The sequence below is a fragment of the Symphalangus syndactylus genome, chromosome 23 (genome assembly GCF_028878055.3).
Source record: "Symphalangus syndactylus isolate Jambi chromosome 23, NHGRI_mSymSyn1-v2.1_pri, whole genome shotgun sequence".
In the NCBI taxonomy this organism is placed as follows: Eukaryota; Metazoa; Chordata; class Mammalia; order Primates; family Hylobatidae; genus Symphalangus; species Symphalangus syndactylus.
In genome coordinates this window covers 16388661-16404412 of record NC_072445.2, presented here as the reverse complement: position 1 = coordinate 16404412, position 15752 = coordinate 16388661, and the positions used below count along the sequence as shown (strand labels likewise).

Sequence of the window (15752 nt, the reverse complement as noted above, 5' to 3'; positions counted from 1 at the left end):
CACACAACACATATGGCCCATAAGATATCCTGACTGAAGAGTTTCAAAAGGTTGGTTGGGGTGCCCTGAGTTGTTTCATTTGCTTTCTTCATACTGCCAGTTAGATACATTTATAGATCATATCTTAAGAGAATCTAGACAATTCCATGAAATGAAATGGGGAGTGTAAAATAAGAAATCTATATTGGTTCCTGCCCCTGGTTCCTGACACCAGGCTCCTAAAACTCTTGTAGATAAGTGTGCTGGTAGATGTGCTAAAATTTAGTCTTTAACCCTAGTTACAGACACAGAAATCCCCTGGGTGACAGAAGAGTCTTTTATTGAGCCAGGCTGGAGTGCAGTGGCATGCTCACGGCTCACTGCAGCCTCAACCTCTTGGGCTCAAGCAATCCTCCCACCTCAGCCTCCCTGGTAGCTGGGAGTACAGGTATATGCCACCATACTGGGCTCATTTCTGTATCTTTTGTAGAGATGTGGTTTTATCATGTTGCCCAGATTGGTCTCCAACTCCTGGGCTCAAGCAATCCCCTGCCTCAGCCTCCCAAAGTGCTGAGATTACAGGTAGGAGCCACTGTGCCCAGCCAAGTCTTTTGTTCTTAAAGGCTGGGAACTTTAGGATGCAAGCTGGTTGCCAAAGGAACCAAGCATGTGATTAAAGGGTTGAAACTTTCAGCCCCACCCCCACCTCTGGGGGCTGGTGAACTGATCAGCAGTGGCCAATGATGTAATCAATCATGGTTATGTAATGAAGTCTCCACAAAAATCCAAAAGGACTGGGTTGGAAGAGCTTCCAAATTTCTTTTTTGAGTGGAGTCTTGCTCTGTCGCCCAGGTTGGAATGCGTGGCGTGATCTCAGCTCACTGCAGCCTCCGCCTCCCTGTTCAAGTAATTCTCCTGCCTCAGTCTCCCAAGTAGCTGGGACTACAAGTGTGTGCCACCATGCCCAGCTAATTTTTGTATTTTTAGTAGAGACGAGGTTTTGCCATGTTGGCCAGGCTGGTCTCGAACTCCTGGCCTCAAGTGATCTGCCTGCCTTGGCCTCCCAAAGTGCTGGGATTACAGGCATGGGCCACCGCACCTGGCCTAATTCTCTTTTCTATTCCACTCATCTATGTCTATACTTATGCCAGTACCATACAGATTAATTTGTAATTGTTCAGTGTGTACTTGAAAGAATATATATTCTGTTGGGACAGAGTTCTCTAGATATTTGATAGCAAGTTTATTAATTTTATTGTTCAAATCTTAGATCACTCTGCTTTTTATCTTCTTTATCACTTCCTGTGAGGAAGGTGTTAAAAGTCTTTAACTAGGATTGTTGATTTTTCCATTTCTCCCTGCAGTCCTACTAGTTATCACTTGATATATGCCAAGGCTGTGAACAGTCTACAGTTAGGTGCATAAATGTTCATTATGGATATTTTTTCTTTACCTACTGCTCTCTTTACCAGCATACAATGTCTATTTGCGTCTTTTATATGAAAACTGCTACTTTTTCTTTTGTATCATATTATTTGCCTGGTATTTTTTTCTTAACTGTTTCCCTTCCTACTTTCAGTGACTTTCTATTTTAGTTTGCCTCTTATAGACAATACTTGTGGATGTTTAAATATCAATCTGAGAGCCAGTCTTTTTGCTTTCATATAAAGAAAAGTAAAGCTAGAGCCTCGTCCTCATTTAGCTATCATTTAACAGAAAGGACAAATGTGTACAGTTATAGTATTGATTGTTGACTACCGTATTAAAAGTATGTAGGGCCAAAGCCAGTGCATCTAGAGCACTCAAGGATCCCTGAGATCTTAGTGATTTGTCTAAAGCCATCATCTCCAAGCTTTTACAATCATATACCCTTGTATTAAAATGTTTTGAGTATGCAGTATCTATCTCTATGTAAATATATTCATATTACACATATATTATTTTTATACAATATTAATACATGTACTAATTATTACTCAATTATAGTACTGTGTAACTGGAGTCTTAGGAATGGAACAAAGGCAGAAAAAATATTTGAAGAAATAATAACCTAAACTTACCAATTTGGTGGAAGACATCGGCTAAAAACAAACCTCGAGAATAAATACAAAAAAGATATTTAGGTCTATCATAGTCAAACTGCTAATATTCAAAAATAACAAGAAAATCTTCAAGGCAGCTAGAAAAATCCAACACATTTCACACAAGGTAACATAGATATGCCAGTAACAGCTAACATCAACGAAACAACAGAGTTCAGAACACATTGGATCACGATCTTTAAAATGTTGAAAAGGAAGAAAACCAGAAACAGTCTATCCAGACTTCAATATTCAGGAAAAATATCCTTCAAAAATGAGTACAAACAATCTGAACAGGCCTATATCTATTAAAGAAATTGAGTCAAGAATAACCTTCAAAACCAAAAGCACTGGGCTCACATGGGTTCACTGGTGAATTTTATCAAATGTTTAAGGAAGAAATTATACTAATTCTACACAATCTCTTCTAGAAGACAGAAGCAGAGGGAATACTTCCTAACTCATTCTATTAGGCCAACATCGCTCTAATGTCAAAATCAGACATAGACAATTCAAGAAAAATACAGATCAATGTCTTTCATGAAAATAACAAAGTATTAGCAAATTGAATCCAACAATGTATAAAAAGAATTCTACACTATGACCAAGTAGAATTTATCCCATGTATGCCAGGCTGGCTCAACATCTGAAAATCATGTAAATCTATCACATTAACAGGCTAAAGAAGAAAAATTACACACAGAAAAGCATTTGATAGTTGGTGCAGTGGCTCACACCTGTAATCCCAGCACTTTGGGAGGCTGAGGTGAGAGGATCACTTGAAGCCAGGAGTTAGACCAGTTGGGGCAACAAAGTAAGACTCCATCTCCGCAAAAATTTTTTACAAAAATTAGTTAGACACAGTGGTGTGCCTGTAGTACCAGCTACGAGGCTGGAGGATCCCAAGTCCAGGTGTTTAAGACTGCTGTGAGCTATGATCTCGCTACTGCACTCCAGGCTGGACAATTCTATCTTTAGAAGAAAAAAAAGGATTTGACAAAATGCAATGGCCGTTCATAATAAAAACTCTCAGCAGAAGAGGAATATTGAGGAATATTTCTTAACTTGATAAGGAATATCTACCAAAAACCTACAGCTAACATCACTTAATGGCGAGAAATCTGAGTTTATGCTTGTGAGGTGACTTAGTGTAGAGCCCCTTGACAGCCCTTCAGTACAGGGCCAGTTACCAGAAAGACCACGACCAAGAGGGCTGGAGCTTTCAGACTCACCCACCAAAATCCGGGAAGAGGAGAGGGGTGGGGTTGGAGATTAAGCTCTTTATTATAAAAACTTTTTGTTGTTGTTGTTGTTTCCTGGGATAGGGTCTAGCTCTGTTACCCAGGCTGGAGTGCAGTGTGGCCTGATCACAGCTCACTGCAACCTTAAACTCCTGGGTTTGAGCAATCCTCCCACTTCAGCCTCCTGAATAGATGGAACTACAGGCTCAAGTCACTATACCTGGCTATTTTTCCTTTGTAGAGACAGCATCTTGGTATGTTGTTCAGGCTAGTCTTAAACTTCTAGCTTCAAGTGATTCTCCTACCTCGGTCTTCCAAAGTGCTGGGATTACAGGCATTAGCTACCATGCCTGGCCCCTATAAAAATTTGACAAGGTTTAATGAACTTCCAAGTTGCTGGAACTTCACCCTGGGACTGAGGTGTTAGGAGGGTGGCATGCCCAGAGAGGGCATGGAAGCTCTTCACCCTTTCTCCCACACCTTGCCCTATTAAGTCTCTTCCATCTGGCTGTTCTTCTGTATCCTTTATAATATCCGTAAGCTGTCCTAGCAACTTAATCCAACCCAAAGAGGAGCTAATGGAAACCCCAATATACAGCCAGTCAATCAGAAGTATAGATGAGCATTAATTGCAACTGGTGTCTAAAGTAGGGGGCAGACTTGTGAAACTGAGCTCTTAGCCTTTGGATTCTGACAATAACACCTGGTAGACAGGGTCAGAGTTGAATTGAATTAAATTGTAAGATACCCAGCCAGTATTCAGAGTTGGAGAAATCCTTAGGGTAAAAAACCCCACATACCTGGTGTCAGAAGTGTTGCATGAGAATGTAGAGAAAGAGCGTGTTTTTCCCAGAATAAAAAACGGGAGAAAAAATAAGTGCAAAATACAAACATTTTCAGATGAGATCAGACACATTCAGGGTGGAATGGCCATAGAAAATAAAAACACTTTCAGATAAATAAAAACTGAGATAACTAATAATTAGAATCCACAGTAAAAGTCAACAACAATGGTCCACAGCCTCTGGTTCAACCTGCAACGTAAGAACGATTTTTACATGTTTAAACAGCTATTTAAAAAAAGAAGTCCAGGCTTGGTGGCTCATGCCTGTAATCTCAGAACTTTGGGAGGCTGAGGTGGGAGGATCGCTTGAGCCCAGGAGTTTGGGACCAGCCCTGGAAACACGGTGAGACCTCATCTCTACAAAAAATTTAAAAATTAGCCAGGCATGGCGGTTTGCACCTGTAGTCTCAGCTACTTGGGAGGCTGAGGTGAGAGGATTAGCTTGAACCTGGGAGGTCAAGGCTGCAGTAAGCTGTGGTTATGCCACTGTATTCCAGCCTGGGAAATGGACAGAGCAAGACCCCATCTCAAAAAAAGAAAAAAAAATTAAAAGAAGAATATGCAACAAAGACTGCAAATATATTTTCTACTTGGATCTTTACAGAAAAAGCTTCCCAACCTCTAGTCCAGGAAAGAATGAAGATCCCTGGGACCAAGATATATGTGGGTTAATATTAATAGTTATACATATTTTTTCTTATCTTTTCTTAATGTCTTTAAAAGACTAATGTGTTAAAGCAAAAATTGTAACATTGCATTGTAAGGTTTATAACATTTGGGCCAGGCATGGTGGCTCATGCCTGTAATTCCAGCACTTTGGGAGGCTGAGGCAGGTGGATTACCTGAGGTCAGGAGTTCAAGACCAGCCTGGCCAACATGGTGAAACCCCGTCTCTACCAAAAATACAAAAATAAGCCAGGCGTGGTGGCGGTGCCTGTAATCCCAGCTACTCGGGAGGCTGAGGCAGGAGAATCGCTTGAGTCTGGGAGGCAAGGTTGCAGTGAGCCGAGATTGCGCCACTGCACTCCAGCCTCGGTGACAGAGTGAGACTCTGTCTCAAAAAAAAAAAAAAAAAGTTTATAGGTGCAATATATATGACAAGAAGCAGAAAAGGTGAGAGGAATAAATGTAACTATAAATGCAAGGTTTGTTTATTTTACACAAAGTAGTAAAAACAGACTTTGATAAGTTAAAAGATGCATATTATAATCCCTAGAGTTACCATTTTAAAAAATGTGAGAGAACAGCTAAAAAGCCAAAAAAAAATCAAAACGAAATGCTACAATTTTATTTAACCCGAAAGGCAGCATACAATTAGGAAAATCAGGAACAGAGGAACAACAACAACAAAAAAAAAAAGAGACAAACTGAAAACAAATAGCAAATGGTAGACCTAAATCAACAAATACATTAATAATTATAAGCGTATCAATAATTACATTCAACAACTGCAAAATATACCTTCTTTTCAAATGCACATGGAATAAGACTGACCATGTTGCCGAACCATAAAACAAGTTTCGAGTTTTGTTTGTTGAGACAAGGTCTGGCTGTGTTGCCCCGGCTAGAGCACCATGGTACAATCTCAGCTCGCTGCAACCTCCCACTCCTGGGCTCAACTCAACCTCCCACACAGCTGGGACTACCGGTGTGCTCCACCATGTCCAGCTAATTTTTGTATTTTTTTTGGTAGAGATGGGGTTTCGACATGTTGCCCAGGCTGGTCTCGAACTCCTGGGCTCAAGCTATCCACCTGGTTTAGCCCTCCAAAGGGCCAGGATTAGAAGCGTGAGCCACCTTGCTGGGTCCATAAAACAAGTTTCAATAAATTTCAAAACTGAAACCATACAGAATGTGTAATTTTGTTAGAACTAAGCTACAATATGTTATCTAAGAAAGCCTCAGATACATGGAAGTTAAGCAATGCACTTCTAAATAACCCGTGGGTCAAAAAATATAAGAACATAAATCCAAACTAAGTAGAAGGAAGAATAAAAACAGTAGAAATCAATAAAACAAAATAGATAAAAGACAAAAATAACAAAGCTAAAAACTTATTATTTGAAAAAATTAAATTGATTAAAAGACAAAATACAAATTACTATTATCAGGAATGAAAGAGACATCATTATAGATATCACAGACATCAAAAGCAAAAGGAAATATGCACAATTTTATGTCAATTTGACATTATATGATGAAATATATTCCTTGAAAAATATACAGTACCAAAATTGACAAAAGATGAAATAAAATTATAAAAAACCCTAATAAATATCAAAGAAATTGAATCGTTACCAAATACTTCCTTGCAAAAAAACCCTAGGCCTTGATGACTTATTTTACTGGCGCATTCTATCAAACATTTAAGAAAAAGTCATACCAATTTTACATAAATACTTCCAGAAATAAGGAAGAAGGAATATATCCCAATTCGTTTCACAAGGCCAGTATAACCCTAACAACCAAGACCAGACAAACACATTACAAGAGAATGCCAGATTGGTATATTCTATGGAACACAGAGACAAAAATCCTTCACACAACATAAATGAGTTGAATCCAGCAATATACAAAAGTTATAATTCATGATAATAGAGCCAGATTCATCCAGTAATAAAAAAAATGTGAAAAATCAAACAATGCAATCAACCAAACTAATGGAACAAAAAAGAAAAACTATGATCAGCTCAATAGATGCAGTAAAGGTACCTGACAACATGAAATAGTCATTTACGATTTTTTTTTAAAACCTAAGTAAACTAGGAATAGAAGGGAACTTCCTCAATGAGATAAAAGTTACATGAGAAAATTATACTTAACATCATACTTAATAGTGAAAGACTGAATTTCTCCCTAAGATTGGGAACAAGGAAAGAATGTCCACTTTCACCAGAGCAATAGAGCACAAGAAAGAAAGGCAAAAAGATTAGAAAAGAAAAAGTAAAACTGTCTCCATTCATAGAAGACATAATTATAGAAAAATCCTAAGAAACAAAAAACAAAAACACCAGAACTAGTAAGTGAATTTAGCAAGGTCACAGGGTAAAAGTTAGTGTCAGAAACCAGTTGTATTTCTTTATAATGGCAGAAAATAAAAGGACACTAAAATTCAGGAAAAATATCAAAAATTACTTAGGAATAAATATAACAAAAGGCATGTACAACTTCTATATAAAAACTGTAAGACTTTGCTAAAAGGGATTAAAGAAGGCCTTAATAAATGGAGAGAGATAAAATGTTTATGGATTTGGGAAACTCAGTATTGTTAAAATGTCAATTTACCCCAAACTAATCTATAGATTCAATGCAATCCTAATCTTAATCTTGGTAGTCTTTCTTAAAAACAGAAATTTACAAACTAATTTTAAAATTTATAAAATGCAAAGGACATGAAATAGACAAACTTTAAAGGAACAAAAATGGGAGACTTACACTAATCAGTTCAAGACTTATTATAAAGCTGCAATAATCAAAGTAATATCTTTGACATAAGAATAGACATATCAATGAATGAACTAGATTACTGTTCAGAAATGGACCCACACTTTATAGTTAAGTGATTTTTTATAAGATATCAAATATCAAAGCAATTCGACCAGGTGCGAGTGGCTCACGCCTGTAATCTCAGTACTTTGGGAGGCCGAGGTAGGCAGATCACCTGAGGTCAGGAGTTTGAGACCAGCCTGACCAACATGGAGAAATCCCGTCTTTACTAAAAATACAAAATTAGCCAGGCATGGTGGTGCATGCCCATAACCCAGCTACTTGGGAGGCTGAGGCAGAAGAATTGCTTGAACCCAGTAGGCGGAGGTTGCAGTGAGCTGATATAGCGCCATTACACTCCAGCCTGGGCAACAAGAGCAAAACTCTGTATCAAAGAAAAAAAAATTCAATGGGGAGAGGAAGAAATGATGCTGGAACAACTAAATATCCATATGTAAAGAAATGAAACTTAGCCTCTACCTCAAGCCATATAAAAAATTTAGTTTGAGACAGATCATAGGCCCAGACATAAAGTCTAAAATCACAAAGTTTACATGAAAAAATTAGAGAGAGAGGCCGGGCGCGGTGGCTCATGCCTGCAATCCCAGCACTTTGGGAGGCGGAGGTGGGCAGATCATTTGAGGTCAGGAGTTCAAGACCAGTCTGACCAACATGGTGAAAACCTGGCTCTACTAAAAATACAAAAAAATTAGCTGGGACTGGTGGCGCGTGCCTGTAGTCCTAGCTACTCAGGAGACTGAGGCAGGAGAATGGCTTGAACCTGGTAGGCAGAGGTTGCAGTGAGCCGAGATCGTGCTACTGCACTCCAGCCTGGGAAACAGAGCAAGACTCCATCTCAGAAAAAAAAAAAAAAAAAAAAAAAAAAAAAAAAGCCCTGTAATCCCAGCACTTTGGAAGGCCTAGGCGGGTGGATCACCTGAGGTTGGGAGTTCAAGACTAGCCTGACCAACATGGGGAAACCCCCCACCTCTACTAAAAATAGAAAATTAATTGGGCATGGTGGTGCATGCCTGGAATCCCAGCTACTTGGGAGGCTGAGGGAGGAGAATCGCTTGAATCCGGGAGGCAGAGGTTGCAGTGAGCCAAGACTGCACCATTGCACTCCAGCCTGGGCAACAGGAGCAAAACTGTCTCAAAAAAAAATAATAATAATAAAAGTAAATAAATAAATAAATCACAGAAACCATTTTGCCATTTGAGAGAAGGCAGAGATTTACTGGACACAGGAACAATAATCATGAAAAAAACTGGTAAATTGAACATCAAAATTAAAAACTTCTGTCATCAAAAGCCACCATAGAGACAAGCCACAGACTAGGAGAAAATAGTTACAAAATGAGTCTGACGAAGGACTTGTATTCAGAATAAAGAACTCCAAAAGTGAATAAAGATAATGAAAAGATAAACAACCCAAAAATGGACAAAAGATCTTAACAATAACTTCACAAGAGAAGCTGGATGAATGGGCAATAAGCACATGGAAAATTGTCATTAAGGAAAATTTGAACTATAATGATACCCAAAGAGCACTGAATTTTTTTTTAATTTTAAAAAGAAAAAAAGAACTATAATGAGATATCATTAAATAGAATGGCAAATTAAACAGTCTATGTAGTATATGCTGGCAGATATTTAGAATAGTATGATGCATTAAACTTAAATTTAAATGAGGTTATTATTTTAAGGACTTGTGTGTTTTCTGTAAGGAATAATACAGTAACTGCAATTAAGAAATATTTCATACTGCATTAAACACATTCTTCCTATTTTGTTAAAAAAAAAAAAAAAGTCTGACAACATCACCTATTGGGAAGGATATGAAACAACAGGAACTTTCGTACATTACTAGAGGAGAAGATGCAATCCTTTTGGAAAAAAGGTTTAGCAGTTTTTATTAAGTTCAACATATACCTGCCCTTTTACCCAGAAATTCCATTCTTAGGAATTTATCCAAGAAAAATTAAAACATATGTCCACAAAAACACTTGAATAAAAATGGTAATATCCTGAAACCAATGTATCAAGTAAGAGTATTCACTGTATTATTACAGTCTAGAGGGCCTATCTTATGGTGTCTTAATATAAATAATTTTCTTACATTCCTAAAATGTATTTTTTTTTTTTTTTTTTTGAGACGGCGTCTCGCCCTGTCGCCCAGGCTGGAGTACAGTGGTGTGATCTCAGCTCACTGCAAGCTCCACCTCCTGGGTTCTTGTCATTCTCCTGCCTCAGCCTCCTGAGTAGCTGGGACTACAGGCGCCCGTCACCATGCCGGCTAATTTTTTGTATTTTTAGTAGAGACGGGGTTTCACCATGTTAGCCAGGATGGTCTTGATCTCCGGACCTCGTGATCCACCCGCCTTGGCTTCCCGAAGTGCTGGGATTACTGGCATGAGCCACCGCGCCCAGCCCCTAAAATGTATCATTAAAAGCTGCAGATTTTTAACAGTGCAAAATTTATGTTATTTGGTATATAAAACACATTAAAATGTGGCTAAGTACAGAATAACAATGCCTAATATTTTAATGTGTTGCATATTTAAAAAACAGAAGGTCATAGAAGTTTTATTCATAATAGCCAAAACTTAGAAACAACTCGAATGTTCATCTACAGAACAACAGATTGTGGGCAACTGTGGCATATTTACACAGTGAAACACACTCAGCAATAAAACGGAACCAACTTCTAATAATCATTACGTCATGGATAAATCTGACAGACATTATGCTGAGAAGAAGCCAGGCACAAAAGGACTACAATTTCATTTTTATAAGATCTAGAACCAGGCTGGGCGCAGTAGCTCACACCTGTAATCACAACACTTTGGGAGGCTTAGGGGAGAGCATCACTTGACCCCAGGAGTTCAAGATCAGCCTGGGCAGCAAAGTGAGACCTTGTCTCTTCAAAAAATTAGCCAGGTTGGCCGGGCACAGTGGCTCATGCCTGTAATCCCAACACTTTGGGAGGCCGAGGTGGCCGGATCATTTGAGGCCTGGAGTTTGAGACCAGCTTGGCCAACATGGCGAAACCTGGTCTCTACTAAAAAATACAAAAATTAGCTGGGCATGGTGGTGCGTACCTGTAATCCCAGCTACTCAGGAGGCTGAGGTGGGAGAATTGGTTGAACCTAGAAGGCAGAGGTTGCAGTGAGCCGAGATCATGCCACTGCACTTCAGCCTGGGCGACAGAGTGAGACTCTGTCTCGGAGAAAAAAAAAAAGGAAAAAGAAAATTAGTCAGCATAGTGACAGACACATGTGATCCTAGCTATTTGGGAGGCTGAGGCAGGAGGAAAGGTTGAACCTGGGAAGTTGAGGCTGCAGTGAGCCATGATCACGCCATTGCACTCCAGCCTGGTCAACAGAGCAAAACCCTGTCTCAAAAAAAAAAAAAAAAAAAAAAAATTCTAGAACCACCCAAGGTAATCTAAGGTGACAGTATCAACACAGTGGTTACCTAGGGGGCTGGAGCCAATGACAGGGAAATTTCTAGTGAGACAGGAAAGTTCTCCATCTTGACAATACATAAATTACATAAGGTTAACTACTGTCAAAGATGTACAATTAAGGCCGGGCGCAGTGGCTCACACCTGTAATCCCAGCACTTTGAGAGGCCGAGGTGGGCCGATCACGAGGTCAGGAGATCAAGACCATCCTGGCCAACGTGGTGAAACCCTGTCTCTACTACAAATACAAAACAAATTAGCAGGGTGTGGTGGTGCACATCTGTAGTCCCAGCTACTCAGGAGGCTGAGGCAGGAGAATCGCTTGAACCCAGGAGGCGGAGGCTGCAGTGAGCCAAGATCACGCCCCTGCACTCCAGCCTGGGCAACAGCATGAGACTGTCTCAAAAAAAAAAAAAAAAATGTACAATTAAGATGTGTCTTTTGACATATGTAAATTTTCCCTTAAGAAAAAACACTCAAAACTCACAGAGGGACCAAGAGATAAAATTTTAGTAATATAAATTTGAGTTTCCTACCTGAAGGGATTACCCCAAAGCCTTTATGGTTCTATTATTTCTTACCATCTAGGCAAACGCAGCTAGCTACATGCCAAGTTGACGATACCTCCATGTACTTCTACATTTCATTCTGCACCAGACTGAATAAATAATCACAAATCTCCAAAATAAGAACATAAGACTCATTTTAGACAACTACAGAAATCTAAATTATCTAGAAGATATTTACTGCATTTTCCCAGGTCAGAGAGAGCAGTGTAGACGAGGGAAATTCCATTATACTGAAGGCCCCATGATAACATACAGAATTAAAATTCTACCTCTGGGTATTTACTGAAACATGTACAAAGAGATGTACACAAACATGTGTAGGGTATTCCTTGCAGCATTGTTTGCTACAGAAAAAAAAAACCTAGAAATCTCCATTTCTAATTTCATTATTAGGTCAATCAAATAAACTATGGCCTGTCCTTACTATGAAAAAGTTATAAAGAATGAGGTAGATTTATATATATTGACACGAAAAGATCTCCAAAACAAACTGTTAAGTGAAAAAATGTAAGCCACAATTATAATACACATAGTATAATTTCATTCAAATGTGTCTAATATACACAGTATAATTTCAGCATGTATCACACATGCCAGCCAGGTGCAGTGGTTCACACCTGTAATCCCAGCACTTTGGGAGGCCAAGGTGGGAGGATCTCTTGAGTCCAGGAGTTGGAGACCAGCCTGGGCAACATAGGGAAACTCTGTCTCTACAAAAATACAAAAGTTAGCCGAGCATGGTGGCATACGCCTATGGTTCTAGCTACTTGGAAGGAACACTTGGGCCCAGGAGTTGGAGGCTGCAGTGAGTTATGATCATGCCACTGTACTCTAGACTAAGCGACAGAGTGGGACTCTGTCTCAAAAAAAGAAATAACCAATGGTTTTAAAACTAACACAACATTGATTCCAATCTCTGGACTATTCACATTATAAAGAAATAGCTTGATATAGTTTGGATATGTGTCCCCTCTAAATCTCATGTTGAATTGTAATCCCCAATGTTGGAGGTGGGGCCTGGTGGGAGGTGACTGAATCATGGGAGGGATTTCTTATGAAAGTTTAGCACTGTCTTCTTGGCGCTGTTCTCCCAATAGTGAGTTTTTGTGAGCTCTGGTTGTTTAAAAGTGTGGCACCTCCTCCTCACCTCTTGTTCCTGCGTGATGTGATGTGCCTGCTTCCCTTTCCCCTTCAGCCATGACTGTAAGCTTCCTGAGGTCCCCACCTGAAGCTGAGCAAATGTTTATGCCATGCTTGTAGAGCCTTGCAGAACTGTGAGCCAATTAAACCTCTTTTCTTTATAAATTATCCAGCCTCAGGTATTTCTTTATAGCAATGCAAAAACAGCCTAACACTCAGTTTTAAAATAGAATCCTGCAAGAGATCAAGACTTTAAGTTTTTGTGTGTGTGTTTTGTTTTGTTTTGTTTTGTTTTTTTGAGATGGAGTTTTGCTCTTGTCGCCCAGGCTGGAGTGCAATGGCATGATCTCGGCTCACTGCAACCTCGGCCTCCTGGGTTCAAGCAATTCCCCTGCCTCAGCCTCCTGAGTAGCTGGGATTACAGGCATGAGCCACCATGCCCAGCTAATTTTTGTATTTTAAGTAGAGAAAAGACTTCAAGTTTTTTAAAAAGCAAGAAACTGAAAGAACAACCCCTCTTCATGGAAATACGTAGGTCTTCCATATGAGAGCTTTATTACTTCCAGACAGAAAAGGAACTGGAACTATCTGCACCCCTCTGCTTGAGATATTACTCATGGTTCAGTAATTTATATGAAGAAGACTATTCAATTAAAAAAAACCTCACACATATCTATAGTTACTTATGTGCTTTCATACATGTTACTTCATTTTATCCTAATGATTCAGGGAGAAAAAAAAACGTAAAAAAATCATTGCTAAAGACACTTCTAATGCTCATCCACATCCTAGTTTCATATATCCCTGAGACTTAGGAGAATTACACTTTCCCGACCTGTTCTGTAGCTGGACAGAGGCATTAGGCCTAGTTTTGCCTAATGGGATTTGGGTAAGATCATAATTTCTGAGACAAAGCATTTATTTGCTGAGCATGATCCGCCAGCTCTATTCTGTTCTTGCTGTGGTGAACCTTGAAAGCATTACACTAAGCTTATGGAAACATAAGATGGTGTGAAAAAACTACCTGGAGCAGAACCCTCTACTTACCACCCCACTCATCTGAATTGGTCATACAGTCTGAGTAATAAACATATCTTGGTACATAAAGTCTTTGGGATTGTAGAGTTGTTTATCATTTTTAGCATAATCTCAACTGTCATGACCAACAAAATCAGAGTTAAAACATCCCAACAGAAATGATAAATGTTCAAGGTGATGGATATCCTAGTTACCTTGATTTGATCATTACACCTTATGTGCATGTATCAAAATTACATATATCCCATAAATATGTACAATTATTATATACCAATACAAACCAGTATTAAAGTAAAAAAAAAGCCTATGCAAAATTATTTAATAGTTAATAAAGCATCATAAAATACTATCTAGAAACAAAAATACTCCTGATGGCAGCATAAGCCCCCCCGCCCCCAATGCCGATTTCTGGTTATCTATAACATTCATGTAATACGTTTTTAAATGTTAAAAAAGAATGTTCTCAATTTAACTATACTAAAAAAACAGGGGGATGAAACCTTACTTCTCTGTATCTTAAAAGAAGTATTAAGCTAAAAACTTAACTCATGAAAGTATGATTTCATATTCTACTCGTTTTATTTTTCTTAATGGTTATACAAAATGTCAAAGTATACAATTATCAAAATCAACACTAGATTTTTGCCCACTAAGATTTTTTACACCCTAAAACCATTTCTATTTAATAACGAATAACAAGTGCTAAGTTTGACCACTCTTTTCCTAATGGAGTACATAAAAAGTAGCTTACTGCCTACGAACACCCAGATGGCTTTTTTCTGACATCATGGAGACATCAGAAAAATAATTTGTGACCAACACAATTTTAGAAACTATGAACAAATAACTCCCCATGGCAAAACTAATCTATGCCCTTCACAAATCCTTTTCCTAAATACTATATATAAAAGATCCTTTAATATCATTCTTTCTCATTAAAGAAACCTTCCGCATTATGGATATCAGTCACCTTTATCCTGAAGGGTCTAGTTTTGAAACCTCCCCAGAATTCCAATAACCATATTTCATCTTTCCAAATAACAGACTCCGTGTCATTTTACCAGGGCTCTGGGTTTCATGGAAACACCTACTTTTAAAATGAGATATTCATCCCCAGCACCCAGCATGGCCATTTACTATGAGTTTACTGTGTGCCAAGTATTGTGTAAAGTACTACACACAAAGGATCTCACCCTCTCAACAATGTAATAAAGAACCTGGCTGGTCTTTGATCTGGTTTCCTGGGAGGTAACCTCTAAATCCCTGGCATTACTTACGTGATCAGAGTGTCTCTGTTACTTGTGGGACCCCCACAAATGAGAAAAACTATACATCCTAGAACAAGGCTTACTTTGGATCCGCCCTAACAAAACAGGAGGGAGGCCGGGCACAGTGGCTCAGGCCTTTAATCCCAGCACTTTGAGAGGCTGAGGCAGGTGGATCACTTGACGTCAGGAATTCGAGACAAGCCTGGCCAATGTGGTGAAAACCCATCCCTACTAAAAATACACAGATTAGCCAGTGTGCGCCTGTAGTCCCATCTACTAGGGAGGCAGAGACAGGAGAATCGCTTGAATCTGGGAGGCAGAGGTTGCAGTGAGCCGAGATCATGCCACTACAATCCAGCCTGGGCTACGGGGTGAGACTCCATCTCAAAAAAAAAAAAAAAAAAAGGGAAAGGCCACTGTGGCCCAGTACTGAACACAAAATACAAATGAGGTAAAGAGGGGCAATTATGCAGAGAGTTGGGCAGCAGCAGCAGCAGCAGAATGGTTGCATACAGGGGAATAATTAAATAAGCAAATATTTTGAGGAAAATGAGAATCAGGTTTTCTCTTGTCAGAGAAGGAAATTAAAAATATGCAAAGGAAGAAAACTAGAAAGAACCTTAGATGGGAATGGGAGAGA

At 39.1% G+C, this 15752-nt stretch overlaps 1 protein-coding gene across 6 annotated transcripts in view; it reads right to left on the bottom strand.

Moving 5' to 3' along the window:
* UBR2 (ubiquitin protein ligase E3 component n-recognin 2) overlaps positions 1-15752 on the bottom strand; it is a 135032-nt gene that overhangs the window by 106454 nt on the left and 12826 nt on the right. The window lies entirely within an intron of this gene.